The 16,197-nt window shown below is 48.0% G+C and overlaps 1 protein-coding gene across 1 annotated transcript in view; it reads left to right on the forward strand.

Annotated features, from left to right (window-relative positions):
• The window catches only part of EPHA8 (EPH receptor A8), a 213,007-nt gene that overhangs the window by 138,784 nt on the left and 58,026 nt on the right, over nt 1–16,197 (forward strand). The window lies entirely within an intron of this gene.

Raw genomic sequence — 16,197 nt, forward strand, 5'->3', positions numbered from 1 at the left:
AACAGCTCCTCCCGTGTTCTCAGGTCACACAGCTCCTCCAATGTTCTCAGGTCAAACAGCTCCTCCCATGTTCTCAGGTCAAACAGCTCCTCCAATGTTCTCAGGTCACACAGCTCTTTCCTTGTTGTAGAAAAAGGAGTGAGTTGGAAATCCATGGGAGGAGAACCAGTGGGTTTTATGACTCCAGCTGCTGTAGCTCAGCAACAGTGGAAAAGTGAAAAAAACGGCACTTCCACAGGTAAAATAAAAGCATTAAATACGATACTAAACAATACCAGCAATAAATAAAAGCACTTTATGCCATAAAACCCGACATACAAAGATAAAAAAACTTTTTTTTTTATCTTTGTATGTCAGGTTTTATGGCATAAAGTGTTTTTATTTATTGCTGGTATTGTTTAGTATCGTATTTAATGCTTTTATTTTACCTGTTGAAGTGCCGGTTTTTTCACTTTTCCGCTCCTCCCATGTTCTCAGGTCACACAGCTCCTCCTATAATCTCAGGTCTCAATGTTCTCTGGTCATACATCTCCTCCCACGTTCTCAGGTCACACAGCTCCTCCTATGATCTCAGGTCTCAATCTTCTCTGGTCACACAGCTCCTCCTATGATCTCAGGTCTCAATGTTCTCTGGTCATACAGCTCCTCCCACGTTCTCAGGTCACACAGCTCCTCCTATGATCTCAGGTTTCAATGTTCTCTGGTCACACAGCTCCTCCTATGATCTCAGGTCTCAATGTTTTCTGGTCATACAGCTCCTCCCATGTTCTCAGGTCACACAGCTCCTCCTGTGATCTCAGGTCTCAATGTTCTCTGGTCATACAGCTCCTCCCACGTTCTCAGGTCACACAGCTCCTCCTGTGATCTCAGGTCTCAATGTTCTCTGGTCATACAGCTACTCCCACGTTCTCAGGTCACACAGCTCCTCCTGTGATCTCAGGTCTCAATGTTCTCTGGTCATACAGCTCCTCTCACGTTCTCAGGTCACACAGCTCCTCCTATGATCTCAGGTCTCAATGTTCTCTGGTCATACTGCTCCTCCCACGTTCTCAGGTCACACACCTCCTCCTGTGATCTCAGGTCTCAATGTTCTCTGGTCATACAGCTCCTCCATGTTCTCAGGTCACACAGCTCCTCCTGTGACCTCAGGTCTCAATGTTCTCTGGTCATACAGCTCCTCCCACGTTCTAGTGTGGTGACACAGCATTTCTTCTTAATTATCCAGACGTAAGTTTAGTAGGCCAGGAGACATACACTATTATCTTTATGTTGACTTTTGAATTTATGTGTTTTTCTTTGGTTGGTCAAGAAGGACAGACTATTGTTTGTATAATTCTGGATGATGACACTGGAGTTGATATCTACTGCAACTTATTGTCTGTTATCACTGAAGAACAGAGACGTTAAGGGTGTCCACACTACCCTGGTTGCGAATATAGCTGGCATCCACATGTGGGACCTCTGCAGCAGCGCCATCCAGGTGTCACACGCACGCCGCTAGGTTCAGATAGGGGCGAGGCAGGTTACATGAATTCTTTGGAATCCTGGGGGAACCGTTAGTCAGGGCGACCATAGACCATGTGCTGCAGCTTCCCTCAAGCACACAGGGGTATTGACCCTCAGGCATAGACATGTAGGTTGTTTCATTTGCTGATCAGACACACTTGACAAGAGTCCTCATAACGGTAGAACAGTAGCATATAATAAGAAGCAGCACAGCCAGTGCAAGTTAAGTCTTATGAGCAACAGGCTCCAGTGACAAACAGTACAGTTTCCTTAGCAGCACAGCAGTTCACAGTCTTCCCAGTAGTACAGGACAGCACAGTTCTAATGTAAAGGCACATTAATGAACACAGCATTCTTTACAGCGCAGTGAGATGGAGGAGGGGGGAGGGTTTGCTGAGGGAGATGATCCCTGTGACTCCATTTCTTCCAGTCCTTATCTTTCTGCCTGACAATACTCTGCACTGTTAGTTCAGGAACTCTACCTGACCTGTGCTTAGCTTCACTTCTGACTTGAATCCTTTTCACTTGCAGGGGCGCTTCTGTGAGATACAGAACACACACACTACCTGTTCTCTTCGGCTCCAGCCAGACGGTAAACAACTTCCCTACAATCCCCCTGGGGCTCTGCTAAAACACTCCCCTTCTCCTGTGACTGTGTTAACCCCTCTAGTTGCTGGATGCTTCTGGAGTACAACACTTCCTGTCTCCTGTGCTTGTGTCATTTGTAATAGTTGCTTAATGCTTTTTGAAGCAACAGCACTACTTCTGCATGTCACACTCTTCCCTCCTTTTTGAATGTCGTCCTCGACATTCGTCTTATTTGGTCAATCTGACCAATTCTAAGACAGTGGTGAAAGTTGGATAACTTTATATACAAATTGGCATTGTGAAATTGGTATAACGTTCATAAACATTGATAACAACCTATTCTTACAACCTTTTTCTTGTAGGATGCCTGTAAGAAATAAACAAATAACACAATTAAAATAATCAGCATCTCTTCAGCTGGAGCTTTTTGTATGTCTTCAACCATCTCCCTCTATCTTTGCTTTAACAGTTCTTTGTTTCTACAAAGTCTTTTCAGGATAATCAAAGCATGAAAACAAATCTTTCCACCAGGCAACATCCTCCATACTGCCTTTCGGTGGTGAATACCACTCCAGTGAGCTTACCTGGTCCGCGGGCTGAGATACCTGCTTCCAATGGACAGTCCTTGGCACTTGACTCAGTTCAAGTGTCTCATACGTTAGCATCACGGGCCTCCTCACTTCTCGACATCCTCCTGGTGGGTTGATCCCCAGAGACCACAGGTTCTTCAGTCACAGAAGTTTCTTCCGCCGCACTCATTTCCCGTGCTTTCTCAGATGCTCTTGGAGCTGCCTCTGTAAGTTCCTGTACTTCTCCTGAGTCGCTTGTTTCTGCACGGTCTGGTAATTCCGCTCCTCCTGAGTGTCGATCGGTCTCTTCAGGGGCCGGTGTTCTATCATCAGATCTGAATTGGACTTCATCTGTACTTCTTGGTATGAACTCTGGAGCCTCCGGACTTAGTTCATTCTCCTGAGGATGGTACATCCCTTTCCTTGCCGGTCCGAGAAATACAACGGTGTGTTCTTCTCCATCAGAACTTTCAAGGTCACTATCCACCTCCGGAGCTTCAGTCTGTGGTGGTCCCTTAGTCGATCTCGGACAATGTCGGTCTACTTCTTGTTGTGGTGGGAGATAATCACAGGATATCAGTAAATTCCGATGGACTATTATGATTTTCTTGTCTCCCATTTCCAATCGGATTTCATACACTGGGCTGTCATCAGCTTTCCTCCTTACGACCACATACACCTTGTCTTCCCAGTATGCACAAAGTTTTCCTGGACCGCCTTTCTCACTAACGTTCTTGACTAGTACCCGGCTTCCCGGTGCCAATTCTGCTCCATAACATTTCCGATCATAGTACTCCTTACTCTTGCTCTTTCCTTGCGTAACCACTTTGGACACTATGTTGTATGCCTCTGCCATCCATTCCTTCCATTTCCGAACGTACTCCGCATACGTTCTGTAAGTCTCTGACACCGGAGTATCGAACATGATGTCGATTGGCAGTCTTGGCGATCGTCCATACAATAGGAAAAAGGGTGAGTAACCCGTTGCATCGCTCTTTGTACAGTTATAGGCATGCACCTCTTTTGACAGACAACTCTTCCAGTCTTTCTTCTCATCAGCTATTAAAGTGCGCAACATAGACAATAATGTCCAGTTAGAACGTTCCACTTGTCCATTACCCTCTGGGTGATAGGGCGTTGTGTGGGATCTCTGAATTCTACAGTACTTTCCTAGCTTGGCAAAGAGCTGGTTCTCAAATTCTCTTCCTTGGTTGTGGTGTAACCTCGTAGGGAACCCAAACCTCAAAATAAAATCATTGAAGATCTTCTCTGCTGCTGTTTGACCCGACTTATTGGTGGTGGCATATGCTTGAGCAAATCGAGTGAAATGGTCCATCACCACCAAGATGTATTCGTAACCACCGTTGCACGTCTCGAGATGTAGAAAGTCTATTGAGAGCATCTCAAACGGATACGTAGTTTGGATGTTGCCCATAGGTGCCCGGGTTGATGTGTTGGGACATTTATCTTTCAGACACCCTCACTCCCTGGTCACGTACCTCTCAATATCTCTCTGCTTGTATGGACAGAAGAATCGTTCACGGATCAAGTTGGTTGTCCTTTCCACTCTCAGGTGTCCCATGTTTTCATGGAGTTCGTTGAAGACCAACCTACGGAATACTCAGGGTAGTACCAACTGCTGGCTTTGTCCTCCTTTACGATACAGGATACCATCTTCACTGAGGTAGAGCTTTGTCCATTTTTTAATTAAAAGAGATATTGCTGGTGATTCTCTCCTGTTTACTTGGAAACCGATTTTGGTCCACATAAAGTAGTATTCTACCAATTATCTGATCTTCCCGTTGTGCTCTACAGATTTTCCCTTTTGGTAATTGTTGAATAGACCGAGGGTGATCTTGTTCTCTTGCTTTTATGGTGGTTTCCACCGTCAAGGGACACCACAATGGTGCGTCTTCCTCTTCATAAGCTTGTACTGCTTGGGTAGTGCTCTCAATTGCTTCCAGACTGACTTCCTCCGAGCATTCTTGAATGAACTCCTCAGGCTCTAGTGGCATTCTTGATAATCCAACAGCATCCGCATTGCATTTTCCTGGCCTGTACTTGATGCTGAAATTGAAGACAGCTAGTTCAGCAACTCATCTCTGACCCGTTGCATTCAGTTTGACTGTAGTGAGGACATAGGTCAAAGGGTTGTTGTCAGTGTATGCCTCAAACTCTTTGCTGTAGTAGAGATAATCTCTAAATTGTTCACAGATAGCCCATTTCAATGCCAGGAACTCCAATTTTCCGGAATGTAGATGGTAGATGGTAATTCTTCTCAGCATCTGTCATTGTTCTAGAACCGTAACTGATGACTCTCATTTTTCCATCTTGATGCTGATACAGGGCAGCTCCCAGTCCAACTTGAGAAGTGTCACAATGAAGACCAAATGGTAAGTTGAAATCAGGATATCCCAAGATGGGTGGTTTTACCAGGTAGTCTACTAGTTCTTTCAATACCTCCTGGTGGTCTGCTGTCCAGAAAATGGGCTGTTGGGACGAAACGGAGTTGTTTCTTTTAAGCCCGGTCCTACCCGTGTTCTTCTTTTTCTCCGTGGGTGTAGTTGTCTCTGTCGTCCCCCCCCAAGAGGAGGTATAGTGGGGTGGCCATCCTGGAGAAGTCCTGAATGTAAGTACGATAGTAGCAGAGGAATCCTAATATCTGCCTCAACTCCCTGACGGTAGAGGGCCGCTAGTCTTTTAAGGCCAGTACCGGAGCGATTTCTGCTGGGTCCATGGTATATCCTTCTCCGGACACAGTTTTCCCTAGAAATCGGACTTGTCTTTTGAACAGTTCACATTTATTTGGGGTCAACTTAACTCCGTGTTGTTGATATCGTTGTCCTCACGTGCTCAACATGCTCCCGGAAGGTTTTGCTGTGTACCACATTGTCATCCAAGTACGGCTGGCAGATATCGTCCCTCAATCCTTCTAAACATGTCTCCATGCTCCTCTGGAATTCTGCTGGAGCTGAACTGAGCCCAAATGTTATGCGGATCCATTCATATAATCCCCACAGTGTGATGAATGCTGTCAAGGGTCTTCTGGACTCTTCGACAAACCCTTTGTGGTATGCCTTACCCTGATTGAGGACAGAGAACCAGGTGCTTCCTGATAGGCTATCCAGAATATCTTGGATCTTTGATATCGGGTGTCGATTAGGTACTGACTTTCGGTTTAGTTCCCGGTAATCACAACAGAGTTTCAACGTACCGTCCTTCTTCCTAACACAGACAATAGGAGAGGAATAAGACGACTTCGACTTTTGGACCCAACCTCTGTTGATGAGATCTTGTAAATATTCTTTCACTTCACAATGTAATGGTTTCGGCACAGACATGTAACTTTTGGTTACTGGGGTCGTGTCTTTCAAATGATTTTCAAATGCAACGATGGGATACAACCTATATCAGAGTCATCTTTGGAGAATGCATGACACTCTTCTCTCAGCATCTGTTTTGCTACCGCTCGATCTTCAGCACACAAGTGTTCCAGGGGTACTGGAGGATCCTAGGACTCCATGGTGGGTTGTGCATTTTCCTCCCCTGGGCAACTCCTGTTCCTTGGTGGCGAGACTGAATTCACGGTAGACCCCAGGGCGGGTCTCACACTGGCTGGATATACCGTTTTAATGGTTTCAATGTGACCTAACACAGTCTTTGGCTCCAGTCTAATTTCGTGTTTTGTAGTATTCATCACCGGTACTGTCACTCGAGCAAACCCACCAGTAGGAATCGTAAACACAGTCTCACCTTGAACTTGGCCTTCCGGAAGTTCTGAGGAGTCTTTTGGCACGAACAGTCTTTTCTGGACTTCCCGGTTCTACCCGGACTCCACACCTCACCCCCACCATTTGGTTTGCAGGGATGATGGTTGGGCGCCAGCCTACCTTGACTTCTTTTAGGTCCATTGTATTCTGTGCTTTCATTACTCTATGAATCACATTTTCCGCCACGGCGTTGGGTATGGCAAGCGATGTGGCAATTGCATCCACCACCAGCGTCACTGACTTGTGTTTCGTGATGAACTCTCTGATTACATTATAACCCAGAATAGGATCCTCTGCCATGTTATGATCACTGGTCACAAGAAAAGCTACCAAAAGCTCAATGGTGTTGCTGTTCTTCGTGGCCCTGAGTTGAAAAGTCACTTCCACCCACCCAGCCTATGAAAGGGATTTTGGTCTGGTTGACGGCTTTGCTGTGGAGTTCCACTGGTCCTAAGAGTTCTTTTAGTGACTGAAGGCAAGTGTGTGGCAGGTAGCACTTTTTCCATTCTTCATTTAAAAGGCTCGCTTGGGCTCCTGAGTCCCACAGTGCTTTTACCAGGAGTCCATCTAGCTGGCACTGTATAAAGCATCTTTCACCGATTAGGCTGATGAGGCTATCTTTACTGACCGAGGAATCCTCCTCCCAGGAGTACATCGTTTGACCTCTGCACTGGGCATTAATAACTGATGCCCCTGTCTCTCTTGCAGCTGTTGTAGATGGGAACACACTTGGGAATAGTACTGACGCAGCCGTTTTACGTCATGCGCCGTTCTGGAGTTTGGTGAGATTTGGATTTGCTTCTGGGGCCTCCTCCGTGTCGCGGTTACCAGTCGCCTCACACTGGCAACCTCCTGTCTTTTAATCCAAATGACCGTGACCATTGGCATTCCTTGACATAATGTCCTTCCTCACCACATCTTAGACAGTGGACACACACCGTACTCTGATTTGATGAATGGCACGCTTCACAAGCCGGGTATCTTCTGTTTTGGCACCCACTCCTGGGTCTGAGGGATACCGGTTCTGGACTGGCACGAATCAACTTTTTCCCCTCAATCAACTCGGCTCGCAGTTCTCCTATTACTTCCTCCCAGTCAGCACTTGCAGGCCTCCTTTTTGTTGGTGATTTAAGGTTCCCTCTCGGAGGTGGCACTGGAGGGTCTCCATGATGGTCTTTGGACTGGCCACCGGGGGTCTCCAACTTCAGCTGACTCATTTTGGTGATTTTAGGAGCAGAGCCTTTCTTTAACTTCGGTTCGCTCTCTGACTCCAAACTAGCTGCCTCATTCATTTATTCAATTAGGACTTCGTCCAGAATGCCAGAATCTTCTAGGTACCGTTTCAGCTGCAACTTGATGTCTTTGATGATTAATCCCATTCCCAATGATCTCAAGAACTTCTTCTGGACTAGTCCAGCATCAAACCTCTCTTCCGCTTCTACATCTCTGGATGCAAACAACAGTCTATCCTTCAGTTCAATTGCTCTGAACAAGAAACTTTGGGGTGATTCATTCTTTTTCTGTGAGAGGTTAATGAGTCGGTGGAACAATTCTGATGTACTCTCTTCTTTATAGTGCCCTTTTAAAATCATCTTCAGCTGTTGCAAGGTCAATTGACTTTTCATTTCTAGCATACTACGGAGGTTCAGTCCTGGGCTGATCGCTTTCACCACCTCCTCGAGGATCTCATCTGGCTGGTAGCCTTTCTGTAAGCCTGCATCGATCTGGTGCAACAAGTTCCTATAAGACCGTTTCTCTTTCTGTTCACACTCTCCAATCTGTCCCAGGATCTTGAATTATTTCCTTATGGTGATTTGTGGTGTTAGAGAGAACTGTCTCCCTGATTTATCTAACCCGAGCAGGTTAAAGGTCCTGTCTTTGTCTATCACCCGTTCAGAGGTTTTGGTTGATTCCTGCAGGGCTGTTGTCAGGGCTTTGAATTGTTCTTTTAAAAATAAAAAACTAAAAAATAAAATAAATAATTAACCTGGTCCACTATTCAATTTCCTACCTGTGTCAGTTTATTGTACAATCCTACATCTAAGTGTCAGCTCAGATTACAAATGACAGAGGCATGGAGGGAGGGGGGCGAGTGACTTTAGAAATTTTTAATATTTTCTATGACACAGCTCCTCACACTTTCTCTTGTCACACAGCTCTTCCCTGTTCTCAGGTCACACAGCTCCTCCCGTGTTCTCAGGTCACACAGCTCCTCCCATGTTCTCAGGTCACACAGCTCCTCCCGTGTTCTCAGGTCAAACAGCTCCTCCCGTGTTCTCAGGTCACACAGCTCCTCCAATGTTCTCAGGTCACACAGCTCCTCCCATGTTCTCAGGTCACAGCTCCTCCAATGTTCTCAGGTCACACAGCTCCTGCCATGTTCTCAGGTCACACAGCTCCTCCAATGTTCTCAAGTCACACAGCTCCTCCCTGTTCTCAGGTCACACAGCTCCTCCCGTGTTCTCAGGTCACACAGCTCCTCCCATGTTCTCAGGTCACACAGCTCCTCTAATGTTCTCAGGTCAAACAGCTCCTCCGATGTTCTCAGGTCACACAGCTCCTCCAATGTTCTCAGGTCACACAGCTCCTCCCATGTTCTCAGGTCACACAGCTCCTCCAATATTCTCAGGTCAAACAGCTCCTCCCGTGTTCTCAGGTCACACAGCTCCTCCAATGTTCTCAGGTCAAACAGCTCCTCCCATGTTCTCAGGTCAAACAGCTCCTCCAATGTTCTCAGGTCACACAGCTCTTTCCTTGTTGTAGAAAAAGGAGTGAGTTGGAAATCCATGGGAGGAGAACCAGTGGGTTTTATGACTCCAGCTGCTGTAGCTCAGCAACAGTGGAAAAGTGAAAAAAACGGCACTTCCACAGGTAAAATAAAAGCATTAAATACGATACTAAACAATACCAGCAATAAATAAAAGCACTTTATGCCATAAAACCCGACATACAAAGATAAAAAAACTTTTTTTTTTATCTTTGTATGTCAGGTTTTATGGCATAAAGTGTTTTTATTTATTGCTGGTATTGTTTAGTATCGTATTTAATGCTTTTATTTTACCTGTTGAAGTGCCGGTTTTTTCACTTTTCCGCTCCTCCCATGTTCTCAGGTCACACAGCTCCTCCTATAATCTCAGGTCTCAATGTTCTCTGGTCATACATCTCCTCCCACGTTCTCAGGTCACACAGCTCCTCCTATGATCTCAGGTCTCAATCTTCTCTGGTCACACAGCTCCTCCTATGATCTCAGGTCTCAATGTTCTCTGGTCATACAGCTCCTCCCACGTTCTCAGGTCACACAGCTCCTCCTATGATCTCAGGTTTCAATGTTCTCTGGTCACACAGCTCCTCCTATGATCTCAGGTCTCAATGTTTTCTGGTCATACAGCTCCTCCCATGTTCTCAGGTCACACAGCTCCTCCTGTGATCTCAGGTCTCAATGTTCTCTGGTCATACAGCTCCTCCCACGTTCTCAGGTCACACAGCTCCTCCTGTGATCTCAGGTCTCAATGTTCTCTGGTCATACAGCTCCTCCCACGTTCTCAGGTCACACAGCTCCTCCTGTGATCTCAGGTCTCAATGTTCTCTGGTCATACAGCTCCTCTCACGTTCTCAGGTCACACAGCTCCTCCTATGATCTCAGGTCTCAATGTTCTCTGGTCATACTGCTCCTCCCACGTTCTCAGGTCACACACCTCCTCCTGTGATCTCAGGTCTCAATGTTCTCTGGTCATACAGCTCCTCCATGTTCTCAGGTCACACAGCTCCTCCTGTGACCTCAGGTCTCAATGTTCTCTGGTCATACAGCTCCTCCCACGTTCTAGTGTGGTGACACAGCATTTCTTCTTAATTATCCAGACGTAAGTTTAGTAGGCCAGGAGACATACACTATTATCTTTATGTTGACTTTTGAATTTATGTGTTTTTCTTTGGTTGGTCAAGAAGGACAGACTATTGTTTGTATAATTCTGGATGATGACACTGGAGTTGATATCTACTGCAACTTATTGTCTGTTATCACTGAAGAACAGGGCTCAGGGTCATAGAACAATGATGTTTGCTAATATGCAGATTACATCTTGTACCAGGCCAGCTAGTTTATTGACCTGCAGAGCAATGGAACTATGCAAATTGATTAAATGCTCAAACATGAGTGTGGCGCCCCTGAGTGTTCGGTCACCACAGAGGTATTGCATCTCACCCAGAGGTGTGGTATCTCACTCTCAGGTAAGGATGGAGTGTGGCTCAGGACCATTACACTACATCCACTACACCACATTTCCGGGGGACAGGGCGAGATTGCTCCTATGGGAGAGCACAGTCCCTGATCCCTGGCTGGAGTGGGGAGGAACCACTTAGAGAGGGGGAACTATGTAGTGGATGGGTGGAGGATGTAGATCTTGGGAGCACTGGAGTAGGAGTATAAGTATGGGAGCCATCTTAGATCAAGTAAGTGAGTCCCGACAGAGAGTTCCAGTCCAGACGGACTGAGGTGAAGACAGGGAGCAGGGGCTCTGTATGAGCTCTGCTCCACAGGCGGGCCTAGTCAGGAGGCCTGAGCCTGAGAGGAGTGGGAGCAGGAAGGCTCCAGGAACAGAAGGGGCCCCAGGGGTACGGGCCGTGCAGCAAGCCACCCATACACCCGCCACTACTAGAAAGTAGGGGGGTCAGGCCAGAAAAAGGGAACCGGTCCCTCATCTAGCACAGAGCTACAAGGCCCAACTAGGAAACCGGAGGCTGCAGTACTTCAAGTACCGCAGGCCACAAGTCCACACCAGTCTCACTAAGAAGGTAGCCACATAGGACCCAGGGGACGGAACACACGTCGCCCGCCAAGGCCCGAGGATACCGGATAGAAGTGCCACTGGGTGTGAGGTGCAGGGAGCAGGCCAGAGAAAGGACACACAGAAGGGGGTCCTGTAAAATACTCCGGAGTTACCTGAGGGTCGGCTGAACCCCTCACTGCGTGAACACAGGACGCCGTGGGCCTTGCACTGGCGCCTGTAACTGGAACTGCTATAATCGTGAGTAAAGACCCTGGGACTGCACTATCTGACTCCGTGTGATTACTGACTACCTGCACCATAACCACCATCATCTACACTCGTTGCCCTGGAGCTACACTCTTCCTGTGGGGAGTTACACTACCTTAGCTGCTATACCACCGGCTTCAGAGGACTGTTCTGTAGCGGCGGTTCCTATTGACCGCATTCCACAGGTGGCGTAGTCGGAGATTAAACACCTTTACACATAGACTACCCCTGGTTTGACCGCCCTGGGTCACGGACCGGGTCGCCGCCACGGTGACTACAACCTCCAGTGTCTACAGGTCCGGGTCCGGGTACCCCACGGCTCAGGGGGCGTGTCAGAGCCCCTGCCACCTTCCCCCCTGACCTGTGGATGATGAGAGGGACTTTACAAAATGACAGCCAAGAGAGACTCTTGAGGACAGCAACCAGAACACATGATCCATCAAGAGGGACTCAGATTTGACTCCACGGGATGTGCGTTTTGGGGACCTCGGTCCCAGCTGGAAGTACACAGATCTGCTCCATTGACCATCGCTGCACCCTCAGAGACATTTTGAAGAACCCAGGTTGGGACAATGAGGTCACCTGGCCACATACCGCCATGGCCTGTTAGCTTGACGTTACCTCCTCTCTGTGGGTGGCTGTCTAAAGCGGGGTGCCACTGGTGGGGGTAGTCAGTCCTGGAACCCCCAGAGTCGCATTGGCTTCAATCTTGACGGGCCAGCGGAAGGGTGAGACTGTGTAATTTGCTCCATCTTGGGTATTTGCTGGGACTGTTGTACATGTTATTGTCTGTTTGGTGGAAGTGTCTCCACGTCTAGGTTTAAGGGGCAATGACCTTCAATTGTATAGAAGTAAGCCGGTGGCCGGTCCTTATCTCTGCCCTGATCACCGGTGGGAATGTGCTGCCCACATCATCTTATGGTACCCCATGAAAGCTCGTCTCCTATTATCGTCTGTGGACTGAGAATATTTTATTCTTGATTATCGGAGCTGTATGACAGCTCTGCGATGTAACGTCCGACACTCCTGTCTCTGCTCCTTGGGCCCCCGTAGGGCGCGCTACGAAGGGAACATTACATTTCCAGTCTCATAAAGCTCGTGCCGCCCAGGATCCAACTGTGTAAATGCTGATAGATTGGCGCCTGGTGGACTTGTGGCTGCAGCCAGTCATTTTGGAGCGGGCTGCTGATATAATGAGCGAGTCTGGGGTCCCAGCGAGACTCTTTAGAGGGTTATTTGTTTGTTCGGTTCTATAATGGCTACTTAGTGGAAAGGTGTCCTCTTCTTCAAACATGGAAATGATGTTTGCGCAGATTGGCACCATCTCCCCCGACGTCCAACTGCAGAACTTTATTCAAGGTTAATCCTGACGGTGGAGACTTTTATTAATGACTTGGAAGATATTACATTAAGGGTTGTTACTGTCTTCACAGACGGACAGGGTTGGACAGTGCTGCTAGATGCCGGCACTTGTGCAATTAACTGCAGCTGTTTTGTAGATATTACCCCTTATTTCTTTTCTTTTGTGTAGAGCTTGTTGCCTAGGAGACCAGCCACCGCTGCTGTATATCTTGCAGGCCACCTTGCTGCATAATGGCAATGCACTCCGCATGGTCCTCCACACAGTATAATGCACTCCCTATGGTCCTCTACACAGTATAATGCACTCCCTATGGTCCTCTACACAGTATAATGCACTCCCCATGGTCCTCCACACAGTATAATGCACTCCCCATGGTCCTCCACACAGTATAATGCACTCCCCATGGTCCTCCACACAGTATAATGCACTCCCCATGGTCCTCTACACAGTATAATGCGCTCCCCATGGTCCTCTACACAGTATAATGCGCTCCCCATGGTCCTCCACACAGTATAATGCACTCCCCATGTTCCTCTACACAGTATAATGCACTCCCCATTGTCCTCCACACAGTATAATGCACTCCCCATGTTCCTCTACACAGTATAATGCACTCCCCATGGTCCTCTACACAGTATAATGCACTCCCCATGGTCCTCCATACAGTATAATGCACTCCCCATGGTCCTCCACAAAGTATAATGCACTCCCCATGTTCCTCTACACAGTATAATGCACTTCCCATGTTCCTCCACACAGTATGATACACTCCCCATGGTCCTCCACACAGTATGATGCACTCCCCATGGTCCTCCACACAGTATAATGCACTCCCTATGGTCCTCTACACAGTATAATGCACTCCCCATGGTCCTCCACACAGTATAATGCACTCCCCATGGTCCTCCACACAGTATAATTCACTCCCCATGGTCCTCCACACAGTATAATGCACTCCCCATGGTCCTCTACACAGTATAATGCGCTCCCCATGGTCCTCTACACAGTATAATGCGCCCCATGGTCCTCCACACAGTATAATGCACTCCCCATGTTCCTCTACACAGTATAATGCACTCCCCATGTTCCTCTACACAGTATAATACACTCCCCATGGTCCTCTACACAGTATAATGCACTCCCCATGGTCCTCCATACAGTATAATGCACTCCCCATGGTCCTCCACAAAGTATAATGCACTCCCCATGTTCCTCTACACAGTATAATGCACTCCCCATGTTCCTCCACACAGTATGATGCACTCCCCATGGTCCTCCACACAGTATAATGCGCTCCCCATCGTCCTCCACACAGTATAATGCACTCCCCATGTTCCTCTACACAGTATAATACACTCCCCATGGTCCTCCACACAGTATAATGCACTCCCCATGTTCCTCTACACAGTATAATGCACTCCCCATGGTCATCCACACAGTACAATGCACTCCCCATGGTCCTCCACACAGTATAATGCACTCCCCATGGTACTCCACACAGTATAATGCACTCCCCATGGTCCTCCACACAGTATAATGCACTCTCCATGGTCCTCCACACAGTATAATGCACTCCCCATGGTCCTCCACACAGTATAATGCACTCCCCATGGTACTCCACACAGTATAATGCACTCCCCATGGTCCTCCACACAGTATAATGCACTCCCCATGGTCCTCCACACAGTATAATGCACGCCCCATGGTACTCCACACAGTATAATGCACTCCCCATGGTACTCCACACAGTATAATGCACTCCCCATGGTACTCCACACAGTATAATGCACTCCCCATGTTCCTCTACACAGTATAATGCACTCCCCATGGTCCTCCACACAGTATAATGCACTCCCTATGTTCCTCTACACAGTATAATGCACTCCCCATGGTCCTCCACACAGTATAATGCACTCCCCATGGTCCTCCACACAGTATAATGCACTCCCCATGGTACTCCACACAGTATAATGCACTCCCCATGGTCCTCTATACAGTATAATGCACTCCCCATGGTCCTCCACACAGTATAATGCACTCCCCATGGTCCTTCACACAGTATAATGCACTCCCCATGGTCCTCCACACAGTATAATGCACTCCCTATGGTCCAGCACACATTATAATGCACTCCCCATGGTCCTACACGCAGTATAATGCCCTCCCTATGGTCCTCCACACAGTATAATGCATTCCCTATGGTCCTGCACACAGTATAATGCACTCCCCATGGTCCTGCACACCATCCTGGTATTCATGTCCCCCATCCAGGTATTCATGTCCCGCATCCAGGTATTCATGTCCCGCATCCAGGTTTTCATGTCTCCCATCCAGGTATTCATGTCCCGCATCCAATCATTCATGTCCCCCATCCAGGTATTCATGTCCCCCATCCAGGTATTCATGTCCCCCATCCAGGTATTCATGTCCCGCATCCAGGTATTCATGTCTCTCATCCTGGCATCCATGTCCCGCATCCAATCATTCATGTCCCGCATCCAGTCATTCATGTCCCCCATCCAGGCATTCATGTCCTCCATCCTGGCATTCATGTCCCTCATCCTGGTATCCATGTCCCCCATCCAGGTATTCATGTCCCCCATCCAGATATACATGTCCCCCATCCAGGCTTACATATCCCCCATCCAGGCATTCATGTCCCCCATCCAGAAATTCATGTCCCCCATGCGGGCATTCATGTCCCCCATCCAGGCATTCATGTCCCCCATCCAGGCATTCATGTCCCCCATCCAGGTATTCATGTCCCCCATCCAGGCATTCATGTCCCGCATCCAGGCATTCATGTCCCGCATCCATGTCCCCCATCCAGGCATTCATGTCCCCCATCCAGGCATTCATGTCCCCCATCCAGGCATCCATGTCCCCCACCCAGGCATCCATGTCCCGCATCCAGGCATCCATATCCAGCATCCTGGCATCCATGTCCCGCATCCAGTCATTCATGTCCCGCATCCAGGTATTCATGTCCCCCATCCAGGTATAAATGTCCCCCATCCTGGTATACATGTTCCTCATCCATCCTGGTATACATGTCCCCCATCCTGGTATTCATGTCCCCCATCCAGGCATTCATGTCCCCCATCCTGGTATTCATGTCCCCCATCCAGGCATTCATGTCCTGCATCCATGTCCCCCATCCAGGTATTCATGTCCTGCATCCAGGTGTTCATGTCTCCCATCCAGGTATTCATGTCCCGCATCCAGGTATTCATGTCTCCCATCCTGGCATCCATGTCCCGCATCCAGTCATTCATGTCCCGCATCCAGTCATTCATGTCCCCCATCCAGGCATTCATGTCCCCCATCCAGGAATTCATGTCCCCCATCCAGGCATTCATGTCCCTCAT

Source organism: Phyllobates terribilis, unplaced genomic scaffold (genome assembly GCF_046119375.1).
Source record: "Phyllobates terribilis strain yellow unplaced genomic scaffold, ASM4611937v1 Scaffold_12__6_contigs__length_324123572, whole genome shotgun sequence".
NCBI classification, from domain to species: Eukaryota; Metazoa; Chordata; class Amphibia; order Anura; family Dendrobatidae; genus Phyllobates; species Phyllobates terribilis.